Source organism: Myxocyprinus asiaticus, chromosome 48, assembly GCF_019703515.2.
Source record: "Myxocyprinus asiaticus isolate MX2 ecotype Aquarium Trade chromosome 48, UBuf_Myxa_2, whole genome shotgun sequence".
In the NCBI taxonomy this organism is placed as follows: Eukaryota; Metazoa; Chordata; class Actinopteri; order Cypriniformes; family Catostomidae; genus Myxocyprinus; species Myxocyprinus asiaticus.
The window spans coordinates 11,897,522-11,924,826 of NC_059391.1; the positions used below are offsets into that span (position 1 = coordinate 11,897,522).

At 39.1% G+C, this 27,305-nt stretch overlaps 2 long non-coding RNA genes across 3 annotated transcripts in view; one reads left to right on the forward strand and one right to left on the reverse strand.

The window, feature by feature from the left end:
• Positions 1-27,305, forward strand: part of LOC127437440 (uncharacterized) — a 45,262-nt gene that overhangs the window by 1,931 nt on the left and 16,026 nt on the right. The window contains exons 2-3 of one of the 2 annotated variants that reach the window (XR_007896560.1): positions 551-611; positions 1,017-1,343. This is a non-coding gene — a long non-coding RNA (uncharacterized LOC127437440). Of the gene's footprint in view, positions 1-550; positions 612-1,016; positions 1,344-27,305 lie in introns of those variants that run through there. The other variant, XR_007896561.1, reaches the window with a different exon arrangement.
• On the reverse strand, positions 8,611-26,829 carry LOC127437438 (uncharacterized). The gene is made up of 3 exons (XR_007896558.1): positions 26,458-26,829; positions 26,115-26,363; positions 8,611-17,629 (listed from the first exon to the last, which is right to left on the reverse strand). It is a non-coding gene; the product is annotated as an uncharacterized LOC127437438 (long non-coding RNA).

Here is a 27,305-nt window from a genome sequence, read left to right on the forward strand (position 1 = left end):
AAAATCTATATAATATATAAGTATAATTATATATAATAATATATAAGTGTAATAATACAGTATATAATCTATTATATATATATATATATATATATATATATATATATATATATATATATATATATATATAAAAAAAACACAGATTTCAGCTTTTTAAAATGTTGTTATGTAGGTCACCTTTAAACTGACTTGGAAACTTTTTATTGGGCATATATATATATATATATATATATATATATATATATATGGCAATTTTCAAATGCCTTTTAATTACAGATTTGACTGTTTTATCCTTCTCCCACACACAGACTTTCAGTATTACATTATGAAAATCCATTATAAAATACAAATAGTTACGTATAAACTGTGATAATCTAAACAAAGATTGAAATAACCAAACCACTTTGATATTTATTGTGTGAAATTGATTTCTATAAATAAAAAATCAGAAAATAGTCCCACAGTTGTGGCATCATTGCCACCTCGCCAAAACTATTTTGACCCTAATCAAGTTTTTTTTTTTTTTTTTTTCGTGTACTTGTTAACCAAGTCAACTGAAGAGCATGCTTGAGATTAAATTGTTTGAAGATCAGAATGAAAAAAAAATCATGGTAAACATCACTTATGAGTACAATATTTTAAATTGGGTGCCATTTCCCATCAAGCTGTAATTTCACATAATTATGCAAAAATGTTATTTAAATATGTGTATTTAGGATACATAAAATGTTGGCTATAGAATTATGCTTAGCACGACAAAGGAGTCAAAACCATTTTATTTCAAAAACAAGAATAATGTCATTTCCATCAGCATCATTTCCGCCGCAGAATTCTATTAAACACCATATCAAATTTAAGATGTGCTGGAAATGCCACTGTGGTTGGAAATTTCACGACTTTCAGAAAAAATGATACAAATCCTCTGTGATGCATATACATGTTTTGTTGGACATTAATAGTAGACACAGAAACTAAATAGAGTGTAATAAATGTTTTATCCTGTCTTTACTTTCTAGAAGTTCACAGTGTTAAAAGTGCCTGAAGTTGAAGAAACACCCTTATATCGATAAAATGCATACCTTGGATGCACTGTAAGTAAATTTTAAGGATCAATGCCATATGAATATATGTAAATTATTATTATGCACTGATATATTTTTATTCCTTGTCATTGTGTACTGTTTAATACTTGTTGTTTCTAAAAGCAACTGTAGCAATTTTGTTTCACTGAAGCATGCCACATTGGTTTATACATTGTGTTGCAATGACTCTGTACAATAAAATTCTGTTCACATGACAGACTTCTGGCCTGCTGCAAGCCGTTGGGCTGGCCACACATTTCACTCTTATTTTCCCCCATTAGAGACAAGTGACAATTGTTCAGGAGAGAAAAATCAACATTGTTTAAATGATCTGCTGGATGACAAAGAAGTGGTTGTAATAATAGTTCCTTATCCATGGCACCTTCTCTTGAGCTGCCATAATTGCATAGCTCCATATTAAATGGACACATAATATAGAATACTGCAAAATATTTAAACAGTCTTCTCCGTTCAGTCAGAGACAAAATATGATGGGCTCTAAGGGTCTAAACGTGACAAAACATTTCAAAATGACAAGTCGTAGACACAGAATCCCAGACTGGAAAATATATTTGTATTCTTGCATTTCAGAAGCAGACAGTGGGGGTGAAAATGGAGATCAATGTTTCAAAAGTTACTTAATCTTATAAGATGACAGGAGAGGAGAAGGTTGAAGCCCACCACTTCAGTTTTAGTGATGCATTGTTCTCCTGTGGGAAAGCATGTCCTCTCTTTCAGTCTTTGGAAAGTTCCAAGTGTTCATTAAGTGCACGGCTACATGGCATTCAGAAGGCCATCTGGTTGTATTACTTTACATATTCTTTCATCACCAAAAGAACTGAGTGTTCTTGCAATTCATTTTTGAGGCAAATACTATCATAGTATAACAAGGCAGTTCCTATTTCACAAGATGGCTTTCTCAAATCTCAAATGGAAGAAAATGCAAAAAAAAAAAAAAAAAAAAAACTTCAACAAGAAAAAAATTAATAATTAGAGAACAGGGTTAGTTGTCACAAAGGGAAATTGTCACAAGGGCTGTATCTCAGTAAATATGAGGTTTTGAGTCAAAATGTGTGTTTTTTATTATTTTTTTTATTATTGTAACCAAGACTTTGAGGAATGTGACTATACAGAAATTGGCTTCAAGTATTAATTGAAGTATATAATATTATGTACCTAAATTATCATTATGGAAAATTTGTATACGTTTTTTATAGATACATCTCTTGTAACACAAGATTACTGCACAGGATACACCTGACAATACATTATTGTACAGATGCTTCAGCTGAAAGCATTAAGCATTTTTGCAGCCTGTGAGAAAAATATGTATCTCAATTCACCCACACATTGAACAACCCACTCTTTAGTTCTTCGGTTATAATTTGAATGTGACACATTTACCAAAATGTTTCAGGAGTAGGTTGAATCACATTCTTATTTTCACCTCACGAGTAAGATGACTCAGCTATTTCTCTAAATACTCTCAGAAATATCACCTCATTCTAAGGCTGGGCATCATTACAGATGATAATGGCACCTTCCCTCTCTAGCTGTTCAGTCCTATTGGTCTTATGTACATTTTGTCAGGACAGCCTGACCTCACCAGCAGGTGGAACAGCCCAATCAAGGCCATGCTGTCCTAGAACATAAGGCCCATATAACTGCAATGGGCTGATTAGACTGGTTCTTTTTTATGGCACATGGCAATATATATATATATATATATATATATATATATATACACACACACACTGATCAGCTACAACATTAAAACCACCTGCCTAATATTGTGTAGGTGTAGGTCCCCCTTGTGCTGCCAAAACAGCGCCTACCCGCATCTCAGGATAGCATTCTGAGATGCTATTCTTCTCACCACAAATATGCAGAGAGGTTATCTGAGTTACCGTGGACTTTTTCAGTTCGAACCAGTCTGGCCATTCTCTGTTGACCTTTCTCATCAACAAGGCATTTCCGTCCACAGAACTGCCCCTCACTGGATGTTTTTTGTTTTTGGCACCATTCTGAGTAACTTCTAGAGACTGTTGTGTGTGAAAATCCCAGGAGATCAGCAGTTACAGAAATACTCAAACCAGCCCATCTGGCAACAACAATCATGCCATGGTCAAAATCACTGAGATCACATTTTTCCTCATTCTGATGGTTGATGTGAACATTAACTGAAGCTCCTGACCCGTATCTGCATGATTTTATGCACTGCTGCCAGATGATTGGCTGATTAGATAATCACATGAATGATTGTTGGTGCCAGATTGGCTGGTTTGAGTATTTCTGTAACTGCTGATCTCCTGGGATTTTCACACACAACAGTCTCTAGAAGTTACTCAGAATGGTGCCAAAAACAAAAAACATCCAGTGAGCAGCAGTTCTGTGGACAGAAATGCCTTGTTGATGAGAGAGGTCAACAGAGAATGGCCAGACTGGTTTGAACTGACAAAGTCTATGGTAACTCAGATAACCACTCTGTACAATTGTGGTGAGAAGAAGATCATCTCAGAATACTATTCTGAGATGCAGGTTGCCACTGTTTTTGTGGCACAAGGGGGACCGACCAATATTAGGCAGGTGGTTTTAATGTTGTGGCTGATTGGTGTATATATATATATTTACATTTTACATTTATGCATTTGGCAGACGCTTTTATCCAAAGCAACTTATAGTGCCCTGATTACAGGGACAATCCCCCTGGAGCAACCTGGAGTTAAGTGCCTTGCTCAAGGACACAATGGTGGTGGCTGTGGAGATTGAACCAACTACCTTCCGCTTATCAGTTCAGTGCTTTAGTCCACTACACCACCCTATATATCAGTATAGGGTTGTCACGTTACAGTAAATACAACATATTACTATACAGTAGTTATATATTTCTGTCGTGATTTCTTCAATTCTCCATTCAAACTTTTATTTTTACATCTAGGCTCTTCCGTTCTGTGTTTTTGATGGCAGTTTCACACCAATGTCTTCTACACCACAAGACACTGGTTATATGGTCCTGTGTGAATATTAAAGCCCAAAATTCAGCGATTTCATTATACATCATCTGCAGGTGCTGCGTGCTTTACAGTAAATGTGCGCTCTCTTCTGTCATCTACAACAAGGACAGAGCATGATGCTCATAAAATTTGGTGTTTTGATCAGTCTGTGTTTTCAGCTTATAAGCAGCTTCACACATTCACGTGTGTGCTAAAGAACATCTAGACTGTATTTATTTTATTACATTTATTAAATAGCAGTTTAATAATCACACTGTTTAATAAACACACAAGGACATATGACTATTTTCATCTGATTAATTGTCCATTTCATTGTAAAAAGAGTAATGGCACATGCTCATAAGCATGTGAGCATTTGAGAGCAGCCGTCTGTCAGTCAGACAGCACGGGGGGACCAAACTGAGTCGGAACTCAGTACAGTACAACAGAAACACTGGTATCGTTACTTCTATGACAGACGGACGGACAGACAGAGAGAGAGAGATAGATAGACAGATAGACAGACAGACAGACAGACAGACAGACCCAGCTAAAAAATCCAGTTTAACCAGCATGTAGTTCCCATGCTGGTCTAAGCTGGTTAATGCTGGTTTGGTGCTGGTCTAGATGGTGGACCAGCATAGCCATGCTTTTCACCAGAAAAACCCAGCTGGTGAAATTGGTTGACCATCATGGTCTTTCAGGTAAAGCTGGTTTAGCTAATTAGAAAGCCTGGTAGGGTCACCAGCACAGCAGCATGCCATGCTTGGGGACCAGCAAACAAAACACAATTTAAGCTGTGATTAGCAATGCTGGATTTTTTAGCAGGGGATAGACAGATACAGTAGATACTTGAAAAGATAGACCTGCTTTATCCAACAAGTTGAATCACTTCATAATCATTATGAGCAATTAGGATACTTTTTCTGTTCTGACTCATTGATTGTGCATGTGAATCCACTCCATCACTGGACAAGCAAGGAAATAAAATAATGTGGTAGCTCTTAAGATGTCCCTTATAATCACAACTTGCACTCTTTCTAACTACGTATCAGTGTGGTCTGTATGACTGACTGGCAAACACACCTCTAAGGACTGAAGGTCACATAATACAGTATGGTTTGTCTTTCATCCTTGGAAGCTATAAATTAGAAATTACTAGCACTCTCATCAAGGGCTGACTCCAATACCTAAGGCTTGTTTGCTTTAAAAAGAGTTTGTTATCACCCAAAAATGAAAATTTAACAAAGTCATTATTTTCTTGCCCTCGTGTTATGCGCTTCTTTCTTCTATGTACGCAGTATGTTAGACTCAATTCACTTTCATTGCATCTTTTTTTTTTTTTTTTATTGCTTTTGTTATAGGCTGACATTCTGCCTAACTTATCATTTTGTGTACCACAAAACAAAGAAAGTCATACTGTATACTGTAATTCTGGAACAACAACAACAAGTAAATGATTATTTTAATGAATTAAATACAGTTTTTCATCTCTTTAGGTATTTTGTTGTTGTTGTTGTTTTTATATTGAAGTCAGTGTAGCCTTTAAATGTCATTTCAGCTACTCAGACACATGTGAAACTCAGAGGCTGTTTACTACTTGTGGTTTAGCTTTGTTCTTTTGATCTACAGTTGGGAAACATATCATTTCCCATCATGCATACAACAACTCTCTTCCTGTTCATATGTAGACAGTGCCCTTTTTGATCTAGGATCAGCTTCGTTCCAGCCCAAGTCTGATCTTAACCACCAAAAGAGAAACCACAGAACTGCTCTCAGATCAGCACCCAAAGTCAACTTCTAAAAAACCTCTCTGCAGACTGTGCAGTGCTTGTGATAGGGGATGAAAACAGAGCGCCCACTCCCACGATATAACAAATGTGCTTATACATACAAAACACACCTCGTGAGAATAATCTTCTGCATGAACTTCCTCAATAATATTAACAGTGCTCTTAACTTGCATAATGCAGTAACTGGTCAATCATTTCTCATGTTGAAATATCCCCCGTGTCCTTGGCAAGATTTCTGACCTCAATGACTACTGTGGATCACGTTGTTCTGCAATGTTGTATACCAAACACCCCAGAACAAACAGCTCATTTAAAAGTACAGGAGCAGCATGGTGCCTCTGCAAAGCTAAGATTCAAGATGATGTACTTTTTGTTTTGTGTGTTCCAAAGAAAGGTACTAGAGCACAAGTTAGTCTTTAACTATAAGGTTAATTGACAAATAAGGTTGTCTGAGAAGATAAAAATGAGAAATCTTTAAAAAAATCTAGTTTAAAATGTGTGTGAAGTTCACAGAAATGCAGTATCCATGTTGGTTTACATAAATTATTGAAATAAACATTTATAGCATTTCCTAACCAGATATTGATTTAATGACTTTAAAAATAACAAGTGGTGTAATCATGAAGTTAATTGTTATTTTCTAAAAGAAAAAAAGTTGTTTTATTTATTTATTTATTTTAAATACAGATAACATGAATTTTGAGTCACAAATTCTAAGAAGTTTTCTTAGGGTCACTCCATATGCTGTGCCTTTTCATAAAAATGTCAACATATCTGATTTAAAATAATAATAATAATAATTCACACACAGCCATGACTCTAAATGAGTCCTTTCTGTTTTGTTTTTTTTCTGTCTTCATATAACAAAAAATATGACTACCTTGGTTACACCACCTGACTTTGCTTCAGTGAACAAAAATTTGTCAATGTTAATAATATTTTAAAACACAAATGTTTCTTTAACTGCTTTAAAAAAAAAAAAAAAAAAATGTATTTTTTTACAAACTACTTATGCCAACATTTCTAATTTCATTTTACTTTATTTTATTTTATTTTATATTTACTGTCTCCGAACGGTTATTCTACTTTCTAAGTAAATTACTTTGAACTTAGAAATTGAAAACATGTCCATCCCAGTTGAGGGGTATTCAAGTAATTGTTTTGTGTGAATTGCATTTTTTATGTTTTTCTGAATAACTTAATAGATCCGAACAAAACAATTAGCGTCACGTCATTGACCCATAAACAGACAGCCAGTCCAAAACATTAAGTAGTTCTGCATAAACTGATGTCATTTAGATAAACAGGCTCTTCCTTATGTCAACACTGTTTTCGAGGAAAGAAGTTCTGACTCATTCAAAGTCGAGTTAAAGATTTCGTGCTGAGAAACAAAAACAAGTCCAAACTGCAGTTTTTTCAATCAGTGTCCAGAGCTTGCCTATGGACATGGTTCAGCTGAATATTCAGGCTACATGTGCCACAAAGTTATTTACATACTTATCTTCTGTCTCTCTCACTCTGCAATACAATCATTGTCATTCACTGTTTGAGCTGTAACACTTCAACTTGTGTTTCAGAAAGGAAATGGAGATATGATAATCAAGACTAAGAATGAAACTAAAATGGGCTTCCTTTCAACTATAAAATCTTCTATCATCTTCACTTCCTTGGCTCATTGTATAACAACGTGTTTTGGCACCATCAATGTGATCAATGATAATTTCTTCAACTTTAACTATTAGTTCTCCCTGATCTTGAATATTTTGTTTAACCCATGGACCGCCTACAGTCCGTTCATTGATCGTCTCATTCATATTGATGACAAAACTGAAACTGAAAAAGAAAAATCACTTTCTTGATCAAAACATTTCTTATCTGATTGGCTGACTTTACGTAACTTCCAGGAGTAAGGGTAAATGAACTACAGTCCAATAAAACATTGTGAATGATGTAATCTAATTAAAAACTATGGGAAAATATAACACTATTGATTTAAAGTTGTTGATTATAGGTGTTCCACAAATATATTTAGAGTATCTTTCAAATCATGGAAGTGGGCGGTCACTGATAGGCTCTTTTGCTGTGTTTTGTTTGCTGCAATTCTCTGATTGGTGAATCTTTCCTTTAGGATTCATGGATAGTGTAGTCTTCACCAGAAATTTCTCATAAACATTTTTTGTAAAGTAATATCCAATTTTACAACTTTGTTGCCATGATGACATAATACTATTAACCCTGTTATCCGAGTAAACTATGATTTAAACAACTTCACAGCTCAAATAATACATGAGTTTCAACAAAAGAAATAATGTAAGTGCTTTTATAAAATTATAAGTGTCATATTTCCACTTTTAAACCCTCCAAAAATTTGCCTCATTCACTTCCATTGTAAGTGCCTCACTGTAACCTAGATTTTTGCTTCTTTTTTAAGAAAAGGAGGGACGTCTAAAGTATTTTTTGCAGTAATCAACATTACGCCACAAATGCTGTCGATTGAGCTTAACTTGTATAGAACCTGGAATATTCCTTTAAGTTTTAAAACAATAAATGTAAATTTATTTCAAAATTCAGGAACACATACATATGGGAGTGGATTTCCATGATAACAGCAACTTCTGTGATTGGTGGATCTCTCTTCAGGATTGTGGGTAGTGTAGTTCTTCAGCAGTAATTCTTCTATTAAATGTGTAGCTGTTGGGTTGTAAAGAAACAACACAGGATACAAAAATATATTTTGGGGGTTTTTATTCTGACGGCTGTTGAAAAATTAGGGGAAAAAAACAGCGATCGATGGGGCCGTATATAAAAATAAATAAATAAAAATATGGGAATGAAATACAAAAATGGAATATGGTTCAGTGAAATATGGGAGTGAAATACTGTAGAGGCCAATGTCAAAAGAAAATACAAACAGGGCATTAGCCCACCATACGCTTCAGCATACATCACCTTAATACATGCTTATATCATTCACAGCATTTTACACATTTAACACATGCTTAAATCACTCAAAGAATTTTAAGCACTTAGCACATGCTTAAACACTCACAGTATTTTATGCATTTTTAACCAGGCTTTAAGGACATGTACAACAGTTTAAAACACTAGAATTCTCATTACACCTGTTTTCATATAACGCATATTACACTTATTCATTAAACTGGAAAACACTCTGGGATATAAATAATTAAATGAGATATGATTAATACTAAATTTGCATACCCAATTCTACATGTGTGCAGAAAACATGGTCAAACTCCAAACAGGCAATCCATATGCATCCTTCAAAAATGATCCATAACAAACACTCAATCTTAACATACAACTCTTCTGAACACATACACATTTAATGCAATTTATAAGCATCTTGTGTAAAATTTGTTATTTACCCAAAAAGTTATTAACCATTGAACAAAACCAGGAGCTCTCTTGCACAACGTTTGTTTTCACGTCTGTACACGAGAGAGTACCGGAAAGCGGGTGTTGCAAAACTCTTAAAGGTGCCATGTTCAATTTATGACTAGACTTAAATCACATGAAATCCCTCCAATTGGCTACATACATACATATACATACATATACATATATATATACATACATATACATTATATAAACATACATTATATATATATATATATATATATATATTAAAGTGAAGTTGAAATTCCACTGATTTTTGGCTTCTACAAAAGCATATTCAGAGCATAACATTTTCAGAGCTCATGGTAAGTCTTCAAAGGTTATATATGTTTAAAAAATGTATTTCTATATAAAGAACATGAATGGAAACTTCCCGATCCAGACTGCTGCACTCATTATAGAATCCATAATCACATTATAACATACATTCCCTATGGAACTTGACAGTACATCAATATTCCAACATCCACACCTCACAGCGGATGTCAATAAGAAGCACATACAAAAAGCCAAACAGACTGCAGTGCGTTAGGTCATGCCCTGAGGCAGCTAATGATAGGACAGATTAACAAGGCTCTCATTAAATTAGAACAAGCTTTTTGAAGTACAGAGAGGTCACCAGTTTGAATTAAAGACAAAAACCAAACCCCCATTAGGCAAACACCTCTATCGAACAATTAGTGTTAAGACAATTAAATTATATTAAATTGACCTCCAAAGTTTTAGATCAATATTTGTTAGAATAAATTGTTAAGGCAAGCATCACTATTGATATTACTCATGGCACTCTGGTTTAGAGATTTGATCCAATGTCAGCCATATTTGGAATGCTCCCGGGAGACTATTTCCAGTCATGACAATGCAGCTCCTATCTACTCGAATGGGGGAACACTGAAATCTCAAAAACAGTTGGTCAAGATTACAATTTAAAGAGCATATTTCAAATCAGCCTTAAAATCTGTCAAAACTGGTATAATAAATTGTGCTTCTTTACCTCATATTACGCTTAAAAAATGCAATTTTCCTGACCTGTATAGCTAATGCGCATGCACGTTCTAGAGTTGATGGACAGGCGAAGTCTGTATCTAAAAAGTGATTGGCTCTTTTACCTGTAAGGCGGGACTTCCTTTCTACATCCGTTGACTGTTGGGCGCTTAGTGCTCCTTGGTTGGGCATTCCAATTTCTCCCGTCTCTGCTAAATAGTCTCCGTCCAAACCAGAAACATCAGCTCATAACTAATTCCGCACTGTTTATACTACAGACATGAATACCTCAAATTGTGCAGTTTGTTGAGAAAATGTGTAATATTACTTTTCTAAGAAACCAGATTTATTATTATTTTTTTTTATTTTTTATTTTTTTATGACAGAACAGGTGAAAAAAGGAGGGACCATATCTAGGGACCAGAATTCTTTTGACATGGGCCAGTAAAGCAACCACCTTGCAACCATCCTTAGCAACCATCTAGCAATGTCCTAGTAACTAGGGTTGAGCCACGGTGGTCGACTAATTGACTGTTCATCCAACAACTGACTTGTCAATTAGTGTGGTTGACTATTCACATTATTATTTGCAGATGTAGTGGTTTTAATACGAGACACAATTCTCAATTTAATTTAACTTCTTGTAGAGTGTTTTTAGGTGATTTTAGCTTTTTGTGCTTAAAAGTGAATTATAGTCAGCACCTTAAAACCTTATACAAGAAGTTTTGTTTCTTTAATACTTTAAGTTTAGTCCATTTATGCACCGCTGCTGTTTCAGCCATCAAAGCGACACATCAACAATACATTACAAGACGATCACTAATGGACGATAAATCCTCTGCTGTGAGTAATGTTCCCATATTTATGAGGTGCTGTGGAGGGATTAAAGTCTTTTGCTGATTCTGTCTGACACTGTTTAGATAAATAGTTGCAGTAAAAAAGGTTTAAACTGCTGGATGTCATGAACTAGATGTGTATCCACATCATAATCTTGCAGTTCTGCGCTTTTGAATGTGCAGCGAGGATCACCCTTGTACAATAAGATGTTAGATATTCAGCCTATTTTTTTGGTGAATATCCATTAGTTACCATGTTGAAGTGTAATGCTTCTGCTTAGCGTTCGTATATTCCTCTGAAACGTGCCTGATCAGGATCACATGAGCATAACGGAGCCTAATTATGATAATAATACTTTATTGTCCGATTTCTCTGAAATTTGCTTTGCATCAGATTAAGCAATCACCACCATCCCAAAACAAAATAAAAAAAATACAACAGCTAAACAAAGAGATGAGTACATTACATTAGTACGACATCACGTCATCACCCATTATTACAAGTCACGTCACATTATTTCTGATACAACATCTCATTATTACAAATGAAAACCCCTCTAACTGAGTAGTCCAGTGGACATCGAAAGAAAGGAGCACTTGAATTTCTTAAGCCTATGTCTTGGCATCCTAAACCTCCTTCCTGATGGCAGAAGTTGGTATTCATGGTGAAGCACATGTTATAGATTATTATCCTTAACACCGACTAGCACACTGGTCATTCAAACAACCGACCGACTCGTCAATTATGAAAATTGGTAGTTTTGCACATCCCTCCTAGCAACCACCCAGAACACCCTAGCAACTATACTGTATTCCAATGAGTTAATAACTTGGCAACCATCATGAAACCAACTTAGCAACCATACAGCAATGCTGTGGCAACCATCCACAACACCCTAGTGTCAGGGCAACGATATGGACAAGCACCATTCACATTTTCTTCTGAAATGTAAAAATTTAGTTGAATATTCACTTTATTAACATTGTATCAGAAAAACAAACCATTGCTATACAGCATCATTACTGTTAGGACCCAGAGAGCAATGGAAGGTTAACTGAGCTTTAATGAAATCTCGGTAAACAATAATAGTCCAAAAGAAAGAGCACTGAGATGCACAGAGCAGATGGCAGCTGAAACACGGGACTGAGGGGAATGGAGATCCCGGTTTCTTCAGCTGATGACGGCCAGACCGGAATGGAGAACACAGCTGATGGAGAGAGCTGAAGAGCGGGAGAGGAGGACCGGATGATGAGCGGTGTTAGTCTGCTGGAATATGGAAGTTTGGCAAAGATGAAGAGTATTGACTGGAATCTGGCACCTGAAAACTAAAGAAAGAAGACAAACAGCAGGAACAAACAGACCAACAGGAGTCCAAACTACCATGAGGTCAGTCAAAACACAATCTGGCACAACACAGCAAACACGAGGGAGTTATAAAGGGGAAGGGAAACAAGGGACAGGTGGAACTGATAAGAATGATGCGCCTGCCAAATTGCAAGTCAAGTCATTTTTATTTGTATAACGCTTTCCACAAAACACAGTTTCAAAGCTTTACAGAAAATCATGCATTAACAGAAAATGAAACTGTTATATCTAGAAAGTCTTAAGTGTCATCATTGTGTAATTGTAAATTGTGTTTAAAAATAAATAATTAAATGATAATTGTACTTAGAACCCCAGTGAGCAAGCCGAAGGCGACTGTGGTAAGGAACACAAAACTCCATAAGATCTTGGTTAATGGAGAAAAATAACCTTGGGAGAAACCAGGCACACTGTGGGGGCCAGTTCCCCTCTGACTAACAGCATGAATATAACGCTGATATTACTTATTTATGTGCAGTGCAAGTCATGGTTTAAAATGAGTAAACATTTGTTAGTTCTAGTCAGCACTCTGGCTGCTGCATTTTGAACCAATTGAAATGTATTTATTGAACTTGCTGGACATTGACCAGTAATGCATTATAATAATCTAGTCTTGAGGTCATGAATGCATGAATTCGTTTTTCGGCATCGGCAACAGAGAGCATGTGTCGTAACTTAGCAACATTAATGAGGTGGAAGAATGCTGTTCAACAAACATTGGAAATGTTATTTTCAAAGGACAGATTGGTATCAAATATAACACCTAAGTTCTTCACTGTAGATGATGATGTAACAGTACATCCATCAAGAGTCAAATATTTGACTGCTTATTTTTTTAGAGGTTTTTGGTCCAATAATTACTACCTCAGTTTTGTCAGAATTGAGTAGAAGAAATATTCTGGCCATCCAATCTTTGATTTCATTGATACACTCTGCTAATTTGGAGAATTGTGAAATTTCATCAGGATTCGAAGAAATATAAAGTTAGGTATCGTCGGCATAACAGTGGTAACTTATTCCACGATTCCTGATATCTCCCATGGGAAGTATATATAAAGGAGAAAAGCAGAGGCCCTGAAACTGATCCCTGTGGCACTCCATACTTAACTTTTGTTTGATTTGACAATTCCTTGTTTACATAGACAAAGTGGTAGCGGTCTGCTAAATAGGACCTAAACCATTCTAATGCAAGTCCACAACAAACATAATTCTCAAGCCTATTCAAGAGAATGTTGTGATTTATGATGAAGGCAGCACTAAGATATAAAAGCAGTAGAAGAGAAATGCAGCTGCGATCAGATGATATGAGCAAGTAATTTGTAACTCTGATAAGTGCAGTCTCTGTACTATTGTGGGGCCTAAATCCTGACAGAAATTTTTCATAATCAAATTTTTTCTAAATAATTTAGTATGAGTTTTGTGTTTGGTTGTTCAGGGAACAGACATAGTCTATATATGATATCTAGGTGATACTGTCTCTATGTGTTGTAGTTTATGTGACCTGTGTGACATCAAGGCAGCTAGCAGACATTCGGATTAGCCTGTTTGTCTACTTCCTGACCTGGGCCCCAGTTAGTCAAATACTATCACTATTAAGTTTATGAGCCAAATTACTAGAGAGGAGAGTGGCATCTTCCCTGGAGGGATGGAGTCCATCTCTCTTTAGCAGGTCAGGTCTACCCCAAAAACTCTTCCACTTGTCTATAAATCATATTCTATTCTCCAGACACCACTCAGACATCCAGCCATACAGTGACCCTAATCTACTATAAACCTCGTAACCACGACAAGTAGGGAGGGGGCCAGAGCATATTACAGTGTCTGACATCATTTTTGCAAGTTCACACACCTCTTTAACATTATCTCTAGTAATCTCCGACTGGCGAAGCCGGACAACGTTAGTGCCGACATGAATAACAAATTTAGAAAATTTACGTTTAGCATTAGCCAGCACTTGTAAATTTGATCTGATGTCAGATGCCCGAGCCCCCAAAATGCATTTAACAATAGTGGCTGGAGTCTCTATTTCCATGTTCCTAACAATAGAATCTCCTATAACCAAGGTTTTCTCAACATGATTCTCAGTGGGTGCATTACTGAGTGGGGAGAATCGATTGGAAACCCTAACAGGAATGGGAGAGTGGTGTCGCTTTGCTGAGGGAGTATGCTGCCGTGATGTCACCCAAATGCCCTGCTGCAGGGGCTCTACAGCCGTAACCAAAGTTTGTGTGTTGCTCTCTGTTCTACCTACATCTGAAACAGTATCTACCGGCTTCTCTTTCTCACTGACCTCCACTAGTGTTTGGATGCATGTCTCTAACTCATTAATCTTCTCCATCAGCCTGACTAATTCCTTACATTTATCACGTGTAAATCCCTCACTGCTGACTGAAGAAGCTATAGTAAACATGTGGCATGTAATGCAGGAAGCAATAACATGAGTGGATGCCATGACTTACCGCAATTGTTTGTTGTTGTTGGTTGTTCCTGAGCGCCGATGGTCTGAGATCAATGTGAATCCCTCGTGCAATTGTTTGTTGTTTTGGTTGTTTTTGATAAGCAGTGCTTTGAGATTGATGCAATAATCCATGTAACACAGCATATGTGGGATAACAAACAAACAGACACATGGGGAAAGCAAGAAGCGGGAAGCATGACAAAACAGAATGACTCACCACCAGATCAACCAGAGTTCCCAACATTACCTCCCCCTTCAGGAGTGCCTCCTGGTGCTGCAGATGGGACCGACCTGTGACGACAGTGGAAATTGTCTATGAGGGATGGATCCAGGATGTCCCGAGCAGGGACCCAACATCTCTCCTCGGGACCATAGCCTCTCCAGTCGACCAGGTAGTGGAAGCCCCACCCCCTCTGCCTGACATCCAGCAGCCACCGGACAATGTAAATAGGAGCCCCATCAAACACGAAGGGAGGAGGAGGGACAGGGGAATTAGGAGGGTTATGGGAGGGACGCACATTGGGCTTAATGTGGGAAATGTGTAAGACTGGATGGACTCTACACAAGGAGGGAGGGAGTTTGAGCCGCACCGCCACCGGACTCAACACTTTGGTGATGAGAAAAGGGCCCACAAACCGAGGGGAAAAGTTTATGGGTCGATGTCTTGAGCGGGAGGTCCTTGATAGACAGCCAGATCTTCTGGCCCGAGATGTTGACCGGTGGGGCTGAGCAGCACAAAACAGCGTGGGCCTTGGTGCGGTCCCTAGCCTGGAGTACAGCACCCCGAGCCTGAGCCAAGGTCTGACGACAATGTCTAACAAACGCCAGAGCCGAGAAGGCGTCCAGCTCCTGGGAAGAAAACAAAGGAGGTTGGTAACCAAGACTCAACTGAAAAGGTGATGTCCTCATAAATGACACCACCAGGGGTTGTGAGCATACTCAACTCAGGAGAGATGGTTCAGGATGCAAGGTTCTGGGAGGCCATACAACAGAGAATCTGTTCAAAGTCCTGCTTCGCCCACTTGGTCTGGCCGTTAGTCTGCAGATGGAAACCATAGGACAGAATAATGGAGGAACCTAGCTGCCAGCAAAACTCTCTCCAGAAGTGGGAGACAAACTGCAGATCCCTGTTGGAAACCACATCCACCGGGAGGCCATGGATGTGGAAGACGTGGTCCACAACAGTGACCGCTGTCTCCCGGGCCGAGGGGAGCTTGGGGAGGGGGATAAAGTGAGCAGCCTTGGAGAAATGGTCCACCACCATTAACACCACAGTATTTCCCAGGGAAGGGGGGAGACCGATGACAAAATCAAGGGCTATATGGGACCAGGGATGGGAAGGGATAGGGAGGGGGTGGAGGAGGCCAGCAGGTGGGCAATTGGAGGATTTGTTTTGAGCACAAACTGGGCAGGCCAACATAAACCGACAGACATCCCTCATCATTGTTGGCCACCAGAACCTCTGACGCAGCAGCGCCAATGTGCATCTGACTCCTGGATGACTGGACGCATGGCAACACTGGAGGACAGGTGATCTGACCGACACAGGAACAAACAAAAGACCCTCCGGGCATCCCCTCTGGGTGGGTACCATCCTAAGCGCTCTCTTGACCCAGGTCTCGATCCCCCACGAGACCACTGCTACCACCCGATCGGGTGGAACGATGGCATCGGGACAGACCGAGTGCTTGGGTCAGTCAGTCACTTTTATTTATATAGCACATTTAAAAACAATGACAGTTGGCCAATGTGCTGTACAAAATCAATAATTACATGAAACAACATGAAAGACACAATGACAATAAAAGAGAACCACTAAACCTGCATATTTCCATAAGCTACAGAAAACAAATGAGTTTTAAGAAGAGATTTAAAACCATCAAAATTTGGGGAAGACTTTATATGTGGAGTTAAATTATTCCAGAGTCGTGGGGCTGCAATTGAAAAGGCACAGTCAGCTGCAGAATATTTGATGACCGGAGAGGTCTAGAGGTGTGATGGTGAGAGAGGTGATCCGCAATATAACGAGGAGCCAAACCATACAGACCCTTATAGACAAACAATAGGATTTTAAACTGGATTCTGTATTTGACAGGAAGCCAGTGGAGAGAGGCCAACACTGGAGATATACTATCCCTCTTTTTAGTCTCAGTTAAGCAGCGTTCTGGAATAACTGAAGGCATGACAGTGAAGACTGAGAAATTCCCAGATAGAGTGCATTACAGTAATCAAGCCTGGATGAAATAAATGCATGAACTACAGTCTCCAGGTCTTTGAATGACAGAAATGTCTTTAGTTTGTAATATTCTTGAGCTGAAAGAAACTGCTTTTGACTACAGAATTAATTTGTTTAAATTTAGGTCAGAGTCAAAAATAACACCTACATTTCTAACATGTGTCTGCAGATTTCTAGATAAATGTCCCAGATTACTGGGTCAAGGAAAAACACAAGAGAGCGCGTCAGGCTTAATGTTATTGGAGCCAGGACGTTATGAGATCGTAAAATTGAATCGCATAAAGAACAGTGCCCAACGTGCCTGTCGAGAGTTTAATCTTTTAGCTGATCGCATGTACTCAATTTTTGAGGTCGGTCCAGACCACAAATGGTTCTTTGGCTCCCTCCAACCAGTGGTGCCACTCGTCCAAGGCCAGCTTGACCACCAAAAGCTCCAGGCTGCCGATGTCATAGTTCCACTCTGCCTGTGAAAGACGATGAGAAAAAAAAAGTACAAGTGAATCAATCCATCATTTTATTGGGTATCGTCTGTATACTTCTGTGAAAGGACCACTCCGACACCTACCTCTGACGCATCCACCTCCACCGTGAAATGGTGATGTATCTGAGTTTCTTTCTTCATCAAAACAGAATTTAAGTCTTTTAGGATTTCATTTCAGGCCTCCTCCTCCTCCATTTTTTGACGGTCCAAAATGCATATTTAGGGTGCATCAAAATAATCCACATGACTCTAGTCGACAAATAAAGGTCTTCTGAACGCAAACGGTTGATTATTTTTAGAAACAAAACAATACTTATATACTTTTTAACTACAAATGTTCACTTCCGTACATCTCTGTGACATACGCTCATGAGAGGGATGATGTAAGCTGGATGGTAAGGTCACGCGTTACGTGGAGGAGGAGTCAGGAAGCGTGTCATTGTTTACATTGTTTTTTTATTATTTGGAACTGATTTTTTTATATTGTTTTTAAATTGTTTTGGACTGTTTTGGTTTGTGAATGGCACAAGTTTCTCTTGTAAACAATGACACGCTTCCTGACGTCCGGTTAATGACGCTCTGTTTTAATGGAGAAAGAAACTCAGATACATCTTGGATGGCCTGAGGGTGAGTAAATTATCAGCAAATTCTCATTTTTGGGTGAACTATTCCTTTAAGTTGGACAAAAGCTGCTTGGGATAGGACCGACCACTGAAACGGTCTCCTAATGGAGGTACGATCCATCAAAGGTGCAGCAAACTGGCTGTAATTCTTAATAAAGCATCTATAAAAACTGGTGAATCCCAGAAACCTCTGCAGGGCCTTGCGGGAATCTGGGATTGGCCAATCAGCTATGGCCCTTATCTTGCCAGGATCCACACAAATCCCCTCAGAGAAGACTACAAACCCCAAGAACTGACTGCATGTGGAACTGACACTTCTCTGCTTTGATGTACAGCTGGTTCTCCTGGCAGACATGCTGGGTATGTTCCTGGAGAGACTGAGAGAAGATCAGTATGTCATCCAGATCCACGAATACAAACCGATTGACCATATCCCTCAGCACATCTTTCATTAAAGTCTGGAAGATGGCTGGGGCATTTGTCAACACAAAAGGCATGACTGTATACTCAGAATCCCCCGTAGGGGTGTTAAAAGCCATCTTTCATTCATCTCCCTCCCTCATCTGCACAAGGTGGTAGACATTGCGCTGGTCCAGCTTTGTAAAGACAGTCGCCCCTGCAACAACACCAAAGCTAAAGACATCAAATGTATCGGGTACTTGTTCTGAATAGTGATGTCATTTAACCCTCGATAATCGATGCAGGGTTGTAGCGAACCATCCTTCTTCCCCACAAAGAAGCCTGCGCCAGCCAGGGATGAGGAAGGGTGGATGAGCCCCACTGACCGAGACTCCTCAATGTACTTATTCATGACCATCTGCTCAGGACCGGACAATGAGTAAAGATGGGCCCGAGGCAGAGAAGTTCCTGGCAGCAGATCCACAGGACAATCATATAGGCAATGTGGCTGAAGAGATGTGGCCTGGGACATGCTGAACACCCTCGCCAGATCGTGGTAAATGGCCGGAACCCCAGATCTGCAGGTTCGACCTGAAACACAGGAGAGGACAAGACAGGAGAGGGTGCAGCTTCCAGACAATGCTCAAGGTAGTAGGGACTCCATGAAGAAATGGAACCCTCCACCCAACAAACTTGAGGATTGTGCTTTACTAACCAGGGATGCCCCAATACTACAGGAGTAAAAGGCGACCTGATTAGGTAAAGCTCAATCTCCTCCTCATGGTTGCCAAAAGTAAGCAGACTCATCGAGGCTGTGACCTAAGAAACCCTCTCCAAAGGTCTCCCACTAAGGTCACTGGCCATTTTGGGGGATAGGCAGGCCCCACTGTACAGCAAGGGAGGAGTCAATGAAGTTCCCCTCAGCCCCAGTGCAGTGATGTTGGCTTCCCTTCCAGCGGAGCATGGCTGGAAGCAGAGTGCGACGGTTAGGGGCAGACTCAACTGACATAGCGCTCACCAGTAAGCCCGCTTCTACTGGCAAGCGGCGGCTTTTACCGGACATGAATTGTAAAAGTGAGCTAAGCACAGTTCAGGCAGACCCCCAGCATGATCTGATGCCGCCTCTCAGTGGAAAGAAAAACTCGACCGACCTGCATGGGCTCAGCTTTGGGTAAATCCGACGAGGATTCTGAAGAGCTGGATGTCGGGACACAGGGTGAGCGGCATTGACGGTAGAGAGTCAAACGGTTGTCCACTCGGACCGCCAGACTCACCAGATCATCAAAGTTAGGGGGAAGATCCAAGGCATAAATCTCATCCTGGATGTGCTCAGCCAACCCATGCAGGAAGCGGTCCAACTGCGCCCCCTCATTACAGTCCTCGGCAGTGGTGAGAGTACGAAACTCAATGGTATAATCCAACACCCATCACTCCCCCTGGTGAAGATCACACAACTGAAATGTAGCCTCCCTCCCTAGCAGAGACTGGTCAAAGACCTCCTTCAGATTGGCTGCGAACTCCTCATAACTCGCACAAAATGCTGACTGGGCCTCCCACACTGCTGTTCCCCACTCGCGAGGACGTCCAGTGAGGTGAGTGATGAAATAGCCGATTTTGGTGGAATCGGTGGGAAACGATGATCGATGAGCAGAGACAAAAATGGTCTGCAGGCCCAATGATCACCGTCATAGGGAGGCGTGGCTCCAATCTCTGCTGGACGAGGGACTGGTGGGAGGAGGCGGCGCTGATGGAGGGGACACAGCAGAAGAATCGGCCATGCTCTGCAGCTGCCGCATCTGCTATTTGAGATTGGCGAGTTGATACGCCATAGCTTCTAAAGCCTGGTTGGTGAGTTGCATCTCATGGCAACCCAGCAGGGCCCCCTGCTACGACACTGCCAACATCAGATCCGGTTGCTCAGAGTGGTCCATGCTGGCCAGATTGTAAAGTTAGGATGCTGTAAAAGAGGACCCAGAGAGCAACGGAAGGTTAACTGAGCTTTAATGAAATCTCAGCAAACAATAATAGTCCAAAACAAACAGCACTGAGATGCACAGAGCAGATGGCAGCTGAAACACGGGACTTAGGGGAATGGAGATCCCGACCTCTTCAACTGATGACGGCCGGACCGGAACGGAGAACACAGCCGATGGAGAGAAGTGTAGAGTGGGAGAGGAGGACCGGATGATGAGCGGTGTGAGTCTACTGTAATATGGAAGTTTGGCAAAGAGGAGGAATATTGACTGGAAGCTGGCACGAAAACAAGAGAAAAAACAAACAGCAGGAACAAACAGCCAGGAGACCAAACTATCATGAGGTAAGTCACAACACAATCTGGCACAAGACAGCAAACATGAGGGAGTTATAAAGTGGGAGGGAAACAAGGGACAGGTGGAACTGATAAGAATGATGATCCCGCCAAACTGCGAGCACGCGGGATAACAAAAAAAGACACGTGGGGAAAGCGGGAAGCACAACAAAACAGAATGACTCACCACCAGATCAACCAGAGATCCCGACAATTACAGGTAGATTTCCCCCATTGATATTTTCTCTGGGAATATTTAGCTCAAGGGTATTGTTCTAAGGGCCATTTATCAGACCACAAAAAAAGGCTAAATGTGAATATAAAATAGCCACTGGCTTGTTGTTGTTAATACTTGAGCTCCATAAATCTGCACAATAAACATCTATATTTTGAAATATATAATCTGAAGCTAGGGTTGTGGGTGTGTTCTATATGTTGAAATCCCGTTTCTACTTTCATGCACATTGTTTATCTGGAAATCTTACAAAACCAAAATGAGAATTGCAGCTGGCAGCACATGAATGCCACCTTGCAGTGCCTGTGATTTCACAGCTATTTTGACATCTAATGTTGGTGTTTTATACAATAACGCCAGTCCATGAAAAAGATGTACAGTCTGTGTATGTGAAACGATGCTGTGATTACAACTAACTTGAGGCATATGCACAAGCAGGATGCCTCTGAACTGAGGCCCTCAAACTGCCAGAGAAAGAGGACAATTTATTGCTCAAACACGTTGCATCTGGAGAAGTCTGTGTTTTAGCGAGTGGGTCTGCTGCTACACATGAACCCTCACAATCAGATTTTACTTAACATCAGAATGTACATGTTCCAATGAACATATTTTTATTTGGTATACAGTTGGATATCAGCTGTTCGTTGAGACCCAGTGGCTTAAATTACCACATTACAATATATTTGACCTTATCTCAGTTGCGTAATGCATTGATTTTATGGCATAAAGTGCAGAGTGCAAGAGGTATAAGTATTATTGCATGTTCTAACATGCTAAGGTTGTAATGTATTTGTTATTATGACCTTGAACGGAATTCATTAGTCACTGAACTTCATTCAAAGCACATTCATTAGATTCAAACTTGGACTTTGGCGAGACATAAACAATCTGTAAACAAAACCGCTGTTAAACTGATTACATGTGATTAGCACCACATGGTGAGGTAAAAGGATGGGCAATATTGTACATATTCTGGAATACCAAAAAGTCCTGAAGCACCATTTTGAACCAATGCAAATTCCAAAAAAACGACAACAAAACATTGTCAATTTGATAGTTAAGTTGCATGATTATTGTATTTAAAATAAAATTGAAAACGTTTTGGCAGAAACTACCCAGTCACATCTAAATTATGTCAGTCCAGTTAGGTCACATTTTCCGCAAATCATTTACTTAAAACATTCAGTGACCTACCCAACCTCATGTTGCTCGAAACTTGTATGACTATTTTCGCAGAGTATAAAACGACTGCTCTTTTCTGTACAATGAAATGCATGGTGTTCGCTGGCTGCCAAGTTTACTCAAGTTTAATCTCTTATACTCAAAACAAGCATGTGCACACAAACGCTTCTAACTATAGATGCACAGTTTTGTGCATTGTAAGCGAGTTGTGCTCAACATGTTTTTAGCTTGATACCTGAATAATAGCTCATCTGTTTAATGGCAATGATAAATCCATCGCCGATGTTTGTTACAGCCACAGTCTATTTTTGGAATATACTTAGTTTTTCCATGCACCGTTACATCTCTCGCACAATCTCGCACAAGCCCATACAGATGTATTCGATGCATGCGCACTAGAACTGCTTTGTGATACAGTAGTACAGTCAACTCAATGTGCATATGACAACTTTGGTTTTTCTATGCCGTTATGTCTTATGTACAGTGCTCAAGTCGTGATGCAAGTTTTATCTTAAGCAGTATGCGTGGACTATCCTCGTGTCTAGAAAACTTGGCTGCTCAGTGTTAGTCCATGGCGTACTGTGATGACGAAATTTGCATTGTGCGCACTGTACCCGAGACATACCGCTGAATTAAACAGGAACTTAATTAAAAAAATAAAAAGTGCAATAAACTATAGGTACCTTCCGGCACACTAAGGCGCAACATTATGAGGTTAGTGCCATCCATGTTTGGGTAGATCTTTTGTAGTCAATTTCTGTGCAAAAAAAATCAAAGATCTGTGGTTTCAAAACTGCACACGCCTGGACTTCTTCTTGGCAAAGTCATCAATGACATTTATGTAATACATTTAATGAATAGTACCATTAATATGTTAAATAATGACCATAAAATAAAATCCGAAATGATCAGATGCTATTAAAAATCATTTTTATGCAACACCTCACACTTTTCAGTACTCCTGCAGTGCCCAGGTACATCCCTGAAGATCAGATTTTAATGACAAATGCTCTTTTGCCGTTTTTGGCTTTTTATCCACTGACATGCAAGTTCCAGCTTTACAGGTCCCATACAGAGGTTGCACTACAATTATCTGTTAGACCCAGTTGTAAAATGTGCATCATGGCCCATTTTTATAAGTCATATTACTTAAAATTTTCATGATACGTAGTATATTTTATGTTTTCTCGATATAGTCAACATTTTCAATTGAAAATTACAATGCGTGGCAAGCGCGAGTGTGATGAAACGGTTGTTCTGTTCAACAATTCACAATGTTAGGGAAAGTATTTTTAAAAGTGCACTTACATTCTTGATTTTTCTAGCTGCAGGGCAATCTGGCAATATTTTTTATGTGCATAGACATACAGCGTGTGCGCAGAGAGCAGGCAGGTGCGTGAACGAGACATAAAGCACATTTAACGTTTTTGCGTCCTAGGCAACCGCCTATGTCGCTTATGCCATGGGCAGGCCCTGCACTGTAAGGCATACGGAAGGGAGCACTAATCAATCGGCCACTGATCTAAATCGGCCGATCTTCGTCTTAAGTCTTTGATCGGCGATCAGTCGATCGTGCCTAGAATCAGGGCTGATCTTTTTTGCAGCACACAGCGAATCAGACATACACTGCTACTCTAATGAATGAGCGCTTTCTCAGCCCTTAATGCATGGCAGTGTGGCTTGAATTGTTGGCAATTCTAAGTATTCACAAATGTAAACTTTCAGACATGCTGCTATTCAGATGAATATGCAGGTTTGTTTTTAAAAATGTCTAAGAAATACATGTGTATGAATATTAAGTTGCCTATTTTCTAGAGTCATTACAGTAGTAATTCTGACTCACCAGCTTTGTGATCACAGAGAGGATCAAGAGACTGCAAACGGGTATAAAAACGAATTAAACAACAAATAAACATGCAAATACAAATCTGAGTACACGTGATGTAATGCGAGTCATGACAAAAAGACAAAAAGTTGTGTTGAGTGATAGAGACTGTTTGAGCAATTATGAGCACTTTCAGCTTCACTCCCTTCAATATGCTCACTCGCGCTATTCTGTGAGGATCCCAATTTAAATCAGACTAATGTTGGTCACATTACCAATAATCACATTAATTACATTTTAACCTTAACGGCACCACGTCTTCACGCATTTGCTAAATAATTAGTGATTTGTGTTACAGCAAAATGCCAAAGACAGTAAACAAATCGTAGATATTAATGATTTCTCACTGGAGCAGTTTTAGAGCTTGTAATGGATATATTTTTCTTATTTTTGGACGTATCTCTGCTGTGTGTGATGCTCTCATGGTTTTTACTGCTTACCAGTATGTCACAATGACCTTTTGATATTGACAACAGAACTATTCATAAATGTTTCAAAACAAATAAATGTTAGCAATTCACAGTTAATGTAATTTTAATGTACTTTTGGTAACTTTATAAAAAGGTTCCATTCATTAACATTAATTAATGCATTAGGTAGCATGAACAAACAATGAACAATATATTTTACAGCCTTTATTAATTGTAATGTTAGTTAATAAAAGTACAATTGTTCATTGTTAGTTCATGTTAGTTCATAGTGCATTAACTAATGTTAACTAATACAACTTTTGATTTTAAAAATTTAATAGTATATGTTGTAAATAACATTAAATTCATTAGCTCATGTTAACTACAGTAATGTTGTTAAATAATGTTAACAAATGGAAACTTTTTATAAAGTGTTCCCATAATTTTACTGTGTGGGGCGTAAACATATAACTGCACGATACAACTTGCAAAAGTGTGGCAAAGGGCACTTTAAAAAAATTGGTATCGGCCGATCTTAGTGTTAAAAAATCAGAGCTCGTTTCGGCCTCACATTTCCTGATCGGTGCACCACTACGGAAAACCAAAGTATACTTTGGCCTTAAAGGCTAAGGTATACTTTGTTTTTCCCTGTTCCGTCTCGCATTCTACTAGCGATAAAACTTACAGAGAATAATGCTGCGCCCGAATATCCATACTTCCCTACTATATACAGTAGTATGCCAAAAACAGTATGCCAATGGAGTAGTATGTCCGAATCCACAGTATTCATGAAGCAGTACGCGAGAAGTACCCGGATGACCTACTATTTCTGGTGAGATTCTGAAGTGTCCCATAATCCCTCAGGAGCTGAGGCGACATCACGTTCTAAACGCTGAATTGTAATGAACGGTCGTGAATCGTGAGTCGGACGACTCATCTCAACTGTAAGTGCTATATATACCAAGATAATTGTTCCCTGTGCTTAAATGGTGCTTGTTTAACAAAACCTGAGTGGATAGTTTTCATGGTTGTTGTTCTTACGTCATATATTCGGGGCACGTGACAATGCCCACGTACCGGGATGAAGTATGTCCGAAATCTATTCATACTACTCACATGCATACCTAAAAGAACGTACAGATAAGTCCTTCATCAAATACAGTACTGTGAAAGTACGCGATTTTGGACACAGCTTATGACTCATTTAGCTGGTTTATGAGGCGACTGGCATGTGCAACAAAACTACAATTCCCATTTTATATGTGGTGGCACAAAAATGAGAAATAACATATATTAACAAATATTACAAATAGAAATAACAGGTAAACAATAACAGGTGGACTTGAATGCATCATTATTTCATCTAGAAAACAAAGGACTGCCACTGTATGCCCCCTCAATTTATATCTATGTTTTAAGCACTTACTGAGGTACAAATGACACACTAAGGAGTATTCTACTCAGTTTGAAAACAAAATCCTTCCCCCTTGCGTGCACATTCTTTGTGTGGTTGTTTTGATCAGAGTGCAGAGAGTCAACGGGTTCAAAAGTGGGCGAGGCTCATCGGCTGCGCAGCATTCAACTCTTCCTCTAACCCAGATGTCTCGAGAGAGACTCGCGTGTGCTTCGTCTGTCCTCTCACTAAACACTCAGTCACGCCGAACGCATGTGATTCCTGCAACAACAACAACAAAAAGAATATATATATATATATATTGCAGCCTGGCAGATCGCGCGCTGCACCGCTCCAGAAATGTTGTTCACTTAACTTGTCCTCAAGTGACCGGTGCAGAAGAAAGGACATCCCGTTCTTGTGATATTAATAACTCCCCTTGCGTCACGATGGTAGCCGAATGCGTAGCCAGTAATGCGTTCTCACCCCGAGCATACATTGTTATAAAACAGATAGCGATCAGTCATCAGATGACTGTCACGGTAAGATTCGCGAGCGTAGAGTCCATGCACAAATCTGATACGCGATACATTAAGGCGCATCTTTGAAGATGCTTTTTAAAATGCATTTGAAACAAAATGAAATATTAAATAGTTATGATATTTTGCATATTGAAAATAAATGTATTTATATTTTTAAGACCAAGATTTGTTTGGCATTGTGAAGTTATTTTAAGAATGAAGTACAACTGTCTACACATTCTCATTACTGTAATGCATAAATATAAATAAATAAATGATCAAAATAAAAAAATAATTTTATTTATACAAAATGCCATTTCTTATTCTTTATCTTTCGATTTCTGGGTGAAATGTGACCTAGACATGTTCTGGACAAGTTTCATGAGATCCACCTAGGTAAATATTATGATGCATGAAATGTTTTTTTCACAACATGCCACATGTGAAAGGATTCCAAAAACTAAATCCACGCTTGACTCTTAAGAAGTCCCATGTTATTATAAATGACTTTTCTAAGCCTACTTTGGCATTGGTTTTGATCTTTGTAAACACAGAAGCATGATTCACATACACCTGTTGTTTTCAGGAAACTGTTTTACTGTACACCACAAACAGTTTACAATTACATATGAACCTGCCCTGCGGATGCAGTGTTGCATAATGTGTATTTGGTTACCTTATTAGAATGACCACATAAATCACT